General features: G+C 47.2%; 1 pseudogene; it reads right to left on the bottom strand.

Moving 5' to 3' along the window:
- Nucleotides 1-4,740: 4,740 nt before the first annotated feature.
- Nucleotides 4,741-5,646, bottom strand: LOC147971121 (putative E3 ubiquitin-protein ligase SINA-like 6; annotated as a pseudogene).
- Between the last annotated feature and the right edge of the window lie 5,509 nt (nucleotides 5,647-11,155).

Below are 11,155 nucleotides of genomic sequence, written 5' to 3'. Positions count from 1 at the left end.
CCATTTGAATTGGAGAGGGTGATGGCAGTATCTAAGGGAGTAACAACACGGTCTTCAGAAAACATAGTGCTACCAGGTGATGCAGATAGAACCACGGTTGTACTTCCCCAAGAACCAGCCCCACCACACATAACCCAAACTCTCGCAGATTGTACCCCTACCCAGCTGGACAAAGAACCAGCTACACCCCTTCTAACCCCAACCCCGGCAGATAGTAACCCAGTTCCAGTTGACACGGTACCGTCTCCAACACAGAGCACCCAAACACGAGCAGTTAGTAAGGGAACTGCAGTGCCCAAAGCATGAGGACCACCACTCCGAATCCCAACTCAATGCTTAAAGGAGAAGAAGAATTGTTCTCAGGTCAGGTTATGTAGCTATGGTTCATACTCCTTTGCTCATGCATCACTGTATTTACTCAGACCAACTATTTTCAAATTTGAAGGATGGAATTGAAACTCCAATGGAGCAACAGGTATGTTTTAAACTTGTTTCGTTAACTGGTTTGCTGTTGTAACTTGCTCTATATTGATTTCAGTTTCAATTGAATAAACAGTTATGTTCTCATGTCATGCACATTACAAGTCCCTCTATAGTTTCCCACACTTATATTCTATCTATTCTGCTTTGTCTTGAACAAATATTATTTGAACGGTCTCTCTATCTTGATTTGGCAACAAAAACTAGAATGATATAGACCATAAAGTGACCATGGTACATAGATATATGTTTTTTTCATGCTGTTATCCTATGCACTTTACTACTGAACTGATTTACCAAAATGAGTTTCATATACAACATGGTAAACCTGTGACGTGTCTGCTTGTTTCTCTTTTAGAATGCAGACAAAATATTGGAGAACAATACCCCATTATGCAATGGTGAAGGAAGTAATGTAGATAAGGTTCAAGATAGTGAGACATCCCTGTTGGTCTCCAAGAAAGCTGATAAAAACTACCTTGACGACAGTGAGAGAACCCAGAAGTCCTGTCTTGATATAGTGTTCGAGTTACTGGCCACTACTGCTGGCACAAGCTCTTCGAACTCGCTGCCTGAATCAGTTCGTCTTCCTGAGTCTTAGCTTCAAGTTGAAAGACATCGATCAGATGTGTTGCGACAGGAAGCTGAAGGACTGAGGAACTCCCTGCAGAATTCAGATGCATACTTTTTGGTGCAACAGCAAGCGCTGGAGGATTTAAGCGCCAAACAAGAGAAAGTTAATAAGCTTTCTAAGCATCTTGCCAGCATTATGGGTACCCAGGATATTGTTTCTTGAGATCTTATGAAGTGGTTTCAGTTCTGGACTTGTTTTGCTACGGCGTTTATTTGCACTGGTCGCCAACTTTGACAATAAGTGTATATGCTATGCTGCTTTGTTCCCTATATTTGCACTGGTGGCAAACTTTGTTGCCCAGTGGATGTAATATGTGTAATAGCCGTGATAGCCTAGCGTAAGTTGCTTGCTTATTTATTTCCTTGTTGTCTTGTTTATTTGTTTGCTTGTAGTCAGTGATGTTCTTTTCCCGCAGTTTGCTAGTGGCCGCAATAACCTATTTTTAAAAACTATGCCACAATAACCATGGGCTACATATTTACTTTAGTGACACCGGGCCTTCTATGGGCCGTAGAAACAATGGGCCTTCTATGGGACGTATCATCAATGGGCCTTCTACGGGTCGTATGATCAATGGGCCTTATACGGGCCGTATGATCGATTTCCCAAACATGGGCCAGTAACATACCGCTTTATGGCCGTAAACGGGCTAGAGTTGGAATCGTCCGTTCATGGGCCGACCATAATGGGCCATCGTTAATCGGCCGTATTTGATGACGCTATGAAAACGGCCCAACGTATTAACGGGCCACAAACGAGCCGACTGAAAGCACGGGCTGAATTTGGCCAACAAGCAGAAAATGACAGTAATGGGCCGTAAGTAACCGAATGCTGGAAATGAGCCCAAGAATAAATGGGCCCTGAGAAGGCCGAAAGATAACATGGGCTGGAAACGGCCCAACGGAATAATGGGACATTAATGGGTATAAAGTGCTACACTGTTCATTACGGGTCAGTTTTACCACGGGCCGTTAATGGGCCGAGGGTTACTAAGGGCCTCATATGGGCCAAAAGACATCATGGGCCATACATGGGCCAGAATTTAAAATGGGCTAGAATTATATTGGACGGCCCAGATCATGCTACATGGCCTAATTCGGAGAGGCTGTAAACGGGCCCAGGGTTAGGGGGCTGTAAATGGGCTATATGCGAACAGGCCGTTAACAGGCTTGCCGTGGGCCGGCCCGCCACCTTTTGACCAAGTCAAACGGGCCAGCCTTTTCACAGGAATGGGCCTCTGTTGGGCCATGCCACGTGTTGACGTATCATATGCGCTTTGGGTCTAATGAGTGGATGACATCTGTCCTAACGGTGAGCCAACAGGTGTTTCCTCCAGCCAATGATGATTTTACACGTGGAAAATCCCAATTGGTCGGGGCTGTTAATGGGTTATCGGATCCAAAACCGGACCTGATAGCTTAATAGTGTTCCATTACGGTGGATGCCACGTGTCGGTCACCCTTTACGAAAGCACTTCTGTGACGCGCGATTTATCATCATGGAAGTGGACACTTCCGTGATGATAATTTTGGTAATGTCATGGAACACTTCTACGACAGCACAGGTATGACTATCTTGTTTCTATCATAAATTTGTCATGGATGTACATGCATGACAGAAAACGTGGCCTACTGTGACAAACACGTATCATGATGGAAGTGTATTTTTTTTGTAGTGAGACTAGTATTTTTTTCACATGCATTACATCGACACATATCATCTCTCTCACTCTTTCCCACACACACACACACACCTAGTCTCTCGGGACTTCTCGCACGCACCATCTCTAGCTCCCTAGGTCGATGCCACCCACATACATTTCTACTACGAGTTTAGTATGTTATACACGAAGAGAAGAGGTGCACACACGCACTCGTCCTCTCTCACACACACATCTGTAGCTACGAATTGTAGTGTTCTCAACCATCCGATTGGCTCTATTATAGGTTCCTGTTGCTCCTTGGCCTTGAGATTGAGAAGTTTAAAACACAGCGGCTAAGCTGGAGGCGCGAGGTTTTGGTTAGTGTGCGGGCCGCACACGGCACCAACACGACATGAGCTTCGTCTGCCTGGTGCGCAGTGGGTGAGTACTACTAGTAGTACTACTACTTTCATGTGTGGCATCAACTTGCACAAGTATGCAACACTTCCTGAAAAAAGGCCCTATTTCGATACTCTAACTCAGTTAGAGGTTAGGGTTAGATTCTAACCCTGAACTAACTGTAACCAAAGAGGTGTTTGGATGGTAGGGTTAGATTGAACATAAATGCTCTTTCTCAATCATTTGACTACTTTGGACACTATTTCCTGTCGGACTTGGTGTGGCCGGCTCTTGTGCGGCCTCCTCCTGCTCACAATTGACATAAATGAACCATCTTTAGAAATCAAGCATGGAAAACATGAAAAATATTATTTTTTCCATACAAATGAGATATCCCACTTAAACATACAAGTCGTCGATCAAGCTTCACAAAACAATTACAATCCATGAAACAAAGCATGAGCTTACAAATCACGAAAGGCATTAACGATAGGGAGGGAGCCCGGACCCCTGATGCGCCCAGGGAGGAGCTCGTCATCATCGCTGTGGAGGAAGGCTCAGTAGAGCCCAAGCCCCGGGAACCCCTCTGACGCTGGCGCTTGCGAGTTGAGGTCGAGACCGGCATGGGTAGCAGGGCCGCTTGCCGACGGCTACGAACCGAATCTTTGGGCCTCTAGAAATAATGCAAGCTTGAAATTGAAATACCTAAAAAGGTGAACTGAATCTTTGGGCATCTAGAAAGATTTATTACCTCCTCAAGCAGTATCAAACAATTCCATGCGTGCAGCACAAATCTATACCAAGTTTAATCAGGATCTACTTTTCCAAATCAGAATCAGCGCTAGAGCGAGCAAGATCGATGGTATGACTGTGAGACAGAGAAGGAGCGAACGAACTCACCCCTCTCGCGACCTCCCTGGTAGATGTGCCACCGTCGCGCACGACAGAGGGAGAGAGACGACCGGTGAAGGGGGAGTGGGTTGAGCCTCAGAGGCCGGAGGGAGAGGCCGGCCGGAGGAGGGCGACGGCGGCCGGAGGAGGGCATCAGAGGCTGCAGCGAGAGGGCGGTCGGAGGAGGGAGAGGGCGAGCGGTGCTTGGGCAGGCAATGCGATGGGGAACAGAGAGGAGTCGTGTGAGGGGGGTCGGGAGGGAGGGATCTGGTGTGGGCAGGGGACATTTTATTTAGTTCTCTTTTAGTGGGCCCCAGGAGAAGTAACCCAATTAGCACCTCTCCACCGGGCTAGTTTTTTTAGCTGGGTTAGAGAAAACTAGCTCAAACTAACCCCTCCTATTGGATACTTTGAAGCTATTTTAGCCCAAACTAGCCCAAACTAGCTCTAACTCAGGGATCCAAATAGTCCTAAACAAGCATATAAGCTGCTTATACTTCTTACCCAAAGGATCTTTATATCCAATAGACACAAAATATCCGTTCGACTGTTGGAAATTACTTTATCTGATGATCTGATGTCAAAGTAATTGCTGCATCGCCACCAAGACCCACCATCTCTTAAGCTAAAGTAGGCCGAGCTAACCCCTATATTAGAATATTACTAAGATAAACATAAGGCATTGTAGAATCATTTAGGAGGTGAGCTTGTCAATATGGATGTGGAGGGACACCGTCTTCGACAACCCAGCCCCAGCCAGCAGCTTGGGCGGAACTGTGAAGAAGGTCAGCTCCTGCACGGCGACGTCGCCGGGATCCTTGCTACTTGTCACCTTGATTTCCACCTTGACGGCATCAGTCTTGCATTGGGCTCCCCCGGCGGGCCGTTCGCCCACAGCTTGGCCGTGTAGTGCGGTAGTGGGGACGCCCCCGCTCTGATGCAGACGACCGACATGGTGATAGGCGCCCCGTTATCGAGTATGCCGTCGACCAAGAAAAATGCGCGGCCGTCCTCCTTCGTGAACAGCAAGATCCATGGCTCTGACATTGGCACTTGCAGCTGAGCACCTTGCTAGATCCTGTGCACAGGCATGGGATGCATGGTGCTGATGTGGTGGGAGAGCGCCAGCGGTGGGCCTTCATAGCCGCGAACAGGCACGGGGCATTTGTAGGGCGCGAGCAGACACATGCTCTGGTGATCGGCGAGCTTGTGGTAAGTGACGTAGAGCCCACAACCTTTGTGCGGGCACTCCACCCTCACCGACGAGAGGATGGCGTCCATCGCCGTGTTCCGCACGTCGAAGACGCCGCCGCGCTTGCACTTTTGGCACTGCCTCTGGTTCTCGGGGCGCTCGCCGCGGTAGTCCGCGCAGGCCAGGTGCCCTCCCTTGCACTGCACAAATAAATCAAACCGCACATCAATCAAGAAACCTGCACCTTGCTCAATCAACCGAATGGACGAGGTGTATTCGAACCTCATACACTGGAGGCTTCAAGGGGCGGAGGCACAAGGGGCAGTGGACCAAGGTGAGATCCATAGAGAGCTCCATCGTCGGGTCGTGTTCCGTCGGCTTGATCTCGCCCTCCTCGTGCACAACCATCTCTCGCTTTAGGGCCAGGGCATTACAAAGTTTTACCATCACATATTTATAATACTTCAAGGTGCATTAAATCAACACATGCAAGTATCAAAAGGAAAGCCACGGCATGCATGCATGCGTTGTAATTAATGCATCGGTAAACACAAATTATTGAAATATATCGAGTGCACTGCTTTGATGTGTCGCGTAAAATCATACAACAAGGAGAAGTTTGATTACAACACCTTCTCCCTCGCCCATGAGCGTGGTGGCTCGCAGGACTAGGAGAAGCTTTTGCTACATGCTCTCCCTCCCGCACGCGGTGGACATGCAGCAGTTCATTCGGTGTCAGATGGCCAGAAGCATACTAGTAGTACTCCACTGCAGTAGTACCATCATTATTCGACTTCCCGAAGAGTCAAAGAGCCAAGCGCAACCCGGACGCTCATGTGGCAGTTTCATGTGTAGGGGTGGTAGTATAGTGACATAGTCTAGGATAGCGTGTATTGTGCCTCTAACCTTAAAATCATTGGAGTCGGCTCCATGCTATGAGGTTGTCTCGAAGCATTTTTTATTAAAATAATCTTATGGACCTACTTGTCATCCTGGTTATTGTAGTTTGCGCGCTCATCTGGTCAAGACATGAATATATATTGTAATTTGTGGTCGGGTAAATGTTAGAGGTTGCAGCAAATATATTGTACACTGCGGATCTTTTAGCCAAGTTTAGAGGCAAGCATGTGGGGCCAGTGCTGTGATGTGTCGCGTCTACTCATACAATGAGGAGAAGCTTGATTTTACTGCTACACGCCCTCTCCCTCGCCCATGCGCGCGGTGGCTCGTAGACGAGGACTGGATTTTGCTTACTAAAACAAGCTATCCCTCCTGCACATGGTGGATGGACATGCAGCAGTTGATTCGATACTCGAAGAGGCGAAGAGCCAAGAGCAACCCGAACGTGGCAGTTGCAAATGCTCGTGTGGCAGTCTTTGTGTTGGGGTCGGGCGTGGTCCAGAGCCTTGGAGCACGCATATAGCCAGGCTCTTGCATGAGACAAAATTGCCATGTAAGCAGGCTATAAGCCAACTATTGTACTTGTTCTTAATAGTATAGCCCTATAAACCATAAAGGAGGGACTACTCCCTATGTTCCTAAATACTCCCTCCGTTTTTGTTTAGTACGCGTATTAGCTTTGGTAAAAGTCAAGCTTTATAAACTTTGACCAAGTTTATAAAAAAAATAACATAAGCAATCACAAATCAATAGAATTAGATTTATTATTGAATGTAATTTCACATCATATATATTTGTTATGATAAATGTTTATATTATTTTTTATAAACTTGGTCAAACTTTATGAAAATTTGACTTCAGTCAACTCTATTATGCAGAGTAAATAAAAACGGAGGGAGTATTTGCCTTTCTAGAGATTTCCACAAGTGACTACACCCTAAATGAGTACATATGGAGCAAAATGAGTGAATCTACACCGTAAATAAATACGTAGTTATCTCGTTTTCCTCTTCGCTTTGGTCACGGTGCACAATATTGAGTATACTACTACTGACTATTGTCTTTTTGACACGCATTTACGTTGATATGGTTTGAATGCAAACGAGGCAGACGGTAGCGGTTCTCGAAATGTCGGACGATCAATGATGCCTCCACATTCAATTAGCATGCAAAGGTAGGAGTAAGTAATTGGAGAAGCAGAATGGAGCTACCACGATGTGAATGCAATGCAGTTTGGACTGTCATAAAGGCGCCCCACCACTCCAATCCATCTACTCCTAGTCTCTATGCAACACTGCCCACTCCAATCCAAGACCAAGACCAAGTGACCAGAAGCCACAAGCACCCATGGCATCGATGGACGCGAGCGGCACTCCGCAATGCCAGATCATCCAAGACGCAGGCCTGCAGCCCCACACCGCGCAGTGTTTCTAGACGGTGCTGGTGACCGCCAGCGTCACAGCCCTCATCAACACCGGCTTAGCCTCTCGCATGTGGCAGATGATGGTCGACTCCATATGCAAGTTCACCGCCGTCAAGAAGTGCACGGACGACCTTGCAGTGCTGCTCCATCCCACGCGCCCAGGTTCCTCTCGTTGCCTGCCACCCTCATCGGCCTCCAAGGTGACGAACTCTTTGAAGCACTAGTGGCCCTGCAGCTGCCGGAGGTCGCGGCGAAAAATGTGCACCTCAAGGCTGCGCTCGCCATGCAGCGGTTCGCCATGCAAGAAACCGTCGACCTGCACATCCACCTCTACGAGGAAATCGTCTACATAGGCCACTACAAGGCCAGCGAGGACGGAAAGACATTGGCCTTCTTCCAGCGGCTGGAATCTTTGTACGCCATTGTTCAGAAGCACGTCGACCTAGCCACGATAGCCGCTGCAACTTAGCCGCCATTCGGTGGGTCGGCACCCTGAGTCGAGGAGGTGGACGTCGTCGATGGATGCTTCTTTCTTCTTGCCTCCTATAACCAGCACTGCATTGCCTTGTGGAGCTAATGTTTTATTAGTGTATTTCATTTTTATTACAGTCATAAATGACATGTGTGATCCCTTGCTCTTATTTGGCGTTAATTATATGTAGTATCACTGTCTTCGACCTGGTGTACAACCTAGGTCCTGGTTTATTAGTCCCTTTTGTAATTTGTGCTAAATTTTGACCAAAGATTTAACTGACAAAATGTTAGTGCATGTCGACAACAATTATATCATTTGATTTGTATTTGAACATAGTTTTCCATGATATAATTTTGGTGACATGCATGAATATTTTGTTAGTCAAATTTATGGTCAAAATTTGGCACAGATTACGAGGGGGAGCAATAAACTGGGACCGAGGTAGACTGGTTCGTCACCAATGTGTTTTGTGTCTAATTTTAACTTCAGCAACCCAACCTACATGGAGGGAGTGTTGTATATATTGGCGCGACAACCAAACTTATATATTCAAAACTGAGCATTACTACAAGTCACGAGTTCAAAATGAGAAAGTGGAACAAGTACAACACGCCTATGTCGTTCTCGTCGCACCCCCACACGGTCGCGATGCACAATGTAGTAAATGACTAGTCTCTTCTTGACCCGCATTTACATTGATACAACTTGAATGCCAAGGAGGGAGAGGGTAGTGGTTCCTGAGATGTTGAACGGTCAATGATGCATCCTCAATTAGCATGCAGAGGGAATTAATTGGAGAAGCGAAATAGAGCCAGCACGATGTGAATGCAACAGAGGTTTGGACTCCCATATAAAGGTGCCCCACCACTCCAATCAATCTACTCCTAGTCTCTACGGAACACTGCTCACTCAAATCCAAGACCAAGTGACTAGAAGCAACAAGCACCTATGGAGGCGACGGAGGCGAGCGGTAGTCAGCTGTCCTAGATCATCCAAGATGCCGGCCGGCAGCCCCGCACTGTGCAGCGTTTCTAGACGGTGATGTCGACCACCAGTGTCGTGGCCCTCGCTGAAGCCGGCTTCGCCTCTCGCTTGGATGACATGATGGTCCGCTCCATCCGCAAGTTCATCATCGTCAAGAAGCGTGCGAATGACCTTGCCGTACTGCACCAGCCCGCACACCCAGGCTCCTCATTGCCTGCCACCCTCAATGGCCTCCGTGGTGACGAACTCTTTCAAACCCTAGTGACCCTGCAGGTGTCAGAGGTCGCGACAAAGAATGTGCACCTCGAGGCCGCGCTCGCCGCATAGTGCCTCGCCATGCAAGAAACCATCGACCTGCACATCCACGTCTATGAGGAAATCATCTACATAGGCCTCTACAAGGCCAGCAAAAAAAGAAAGACATTGTCCTTCTTCCAGCAGTTGGAATCTTTGTACGCCATTGTTCAGATGCACGTCGACCTGGCCACGAAAGTCGTTGCCACTTAGCAACCATTCGGTGGGCCAGCGCCCTGAGTCGAGGAGGTGGACAATGTTGATGGATGCATCTTTATTCTTGCCTCTTGTAACCACATTGCATCGCGTCGGCTAAGTTAGAATTAGTAGAGAGAAACGAGGGAGAAGAGCTACCTCTAGCACAGACTCTGTTGTCAGATGGGACTCGTGTTGATAGAATAGGAGTACTTAGCACTCGTACCTCTTTTTTTAGGGAAAAAGTAGTCGTACGTATAGTACCACTAGTTGGGTGCGTGCGACCTATACCTGACATCACTTTAGGTCTCCTTTTCGAACCGCAGCTACGCTTTAGAGTACTTATTTTCTCACTCATTTATCCTCCTATATGTACTCCTAGGCTATTTCCACGTGCTCCCTTTCGTCGACATGTGGGACATAGAGCATCTGGGTCATAGTGCATGCACCACTCGGAGCATATAAAACCATGCCGGCGTACTTTACATTTCAGACCTCACAAATTACATGCAAACCCCCCGCATAAGAATAAATAAATAAATGAATTAGTACATGCAAACCGGATTATTTTCGTAGAAACCGGAGCACGTACATTAAATTTTGGACATAACACATTTATAAAAAACGACCGGACCTAAACCAGTCTAAGGGCCTCTTTGATTCGCAGGATACTGAAAACACAGGAATGGGGAAAGTATGATGGCAATGAACGGAGACGAGGAAGAAGAGGAGTAGTATTGTACACGCTACAGACTGGACTGTAGCACATTTTTTTATGGCCATATCACCACATTGTTTTCTATGGCCTATCGCCTGCTGGTTCACTCGGCTGCGGTGGTTCGCACTCCTCTGACATGAGTATTAGTACTAGTATATAGACTGTATATACCGCATGATTCTTTGCTCTTTCTTACGTACTTCGCCGACATGTGGGAGAGCCAGCATCCGCGTCGATGTGTCATACACCAGATTATAGTGGGGAGCGAAAGGGGGCATCACCCCGGTCGTAGCACCAGTAATTCATGACTATGGTGAGTAGTCATATCACAAGATCCTGTCTTTCCAGTAGTAACGCGACATTAAATCGCACAAGCCTACCTTTCCAGCACTAAGTTGAATCCGCTACTCCCTCACCCTCCTCGCCTCTCTGTCAAACCGCCTACGCGAAAACTGCCGCGCGTACTACCTGGGAAAAGCCCGCCCTCAACTTTTAACTACATGAAAATAGTTTGAGCTTGTTTGTTCTATATAAATACTAGTACTATATGTTTATTCACCTATGGGGTTGTTCAATGAATGGAGGGCCGGGGAGCACAAGTGAACAATACTACTAGTAGTAAGTAGGAGTCGTACAGTTAGTCACATCAAATAGAGAGTTTCTTTTATTTAATGCCACGTACACAAATTGAAATGCATGTTGTGGAGAGAAAAAAATAATCACTCCACTATATATATAGGCAGGGGCCTGAGCATTTGCTTTACTAGGTTTGCTCTCTTCATTCTCTCATCCTCTCCAGATCGAAACAAGACAACGGTAGCGACATTTTCTCTCTGCTCACCGATGGTCATAGATCCGGCCGGATCCCTTCGGCCGGTGTGTACAGAGGACTAGGTGCATCGTTCACTTGGTCATCACTGGCGAGGGA

The sequence above is a fragment of the Triticum urartu genome, chromosome 5A (assembly GCF_056163025.1).
Source record: "Triticum urartu cultivar PI428250 chromosome 5A, HENAU_Tu73, whole genome shotgun sequence".
NCBI lineage: Eukaryota > Viridiplantae > Streptophyta > Magnoliopsida > Poales > Poaceae > Triticum > Triticum urartu.
This window is presented reverse-complemented; position numbering and strand designations above follow the sequence as displayed.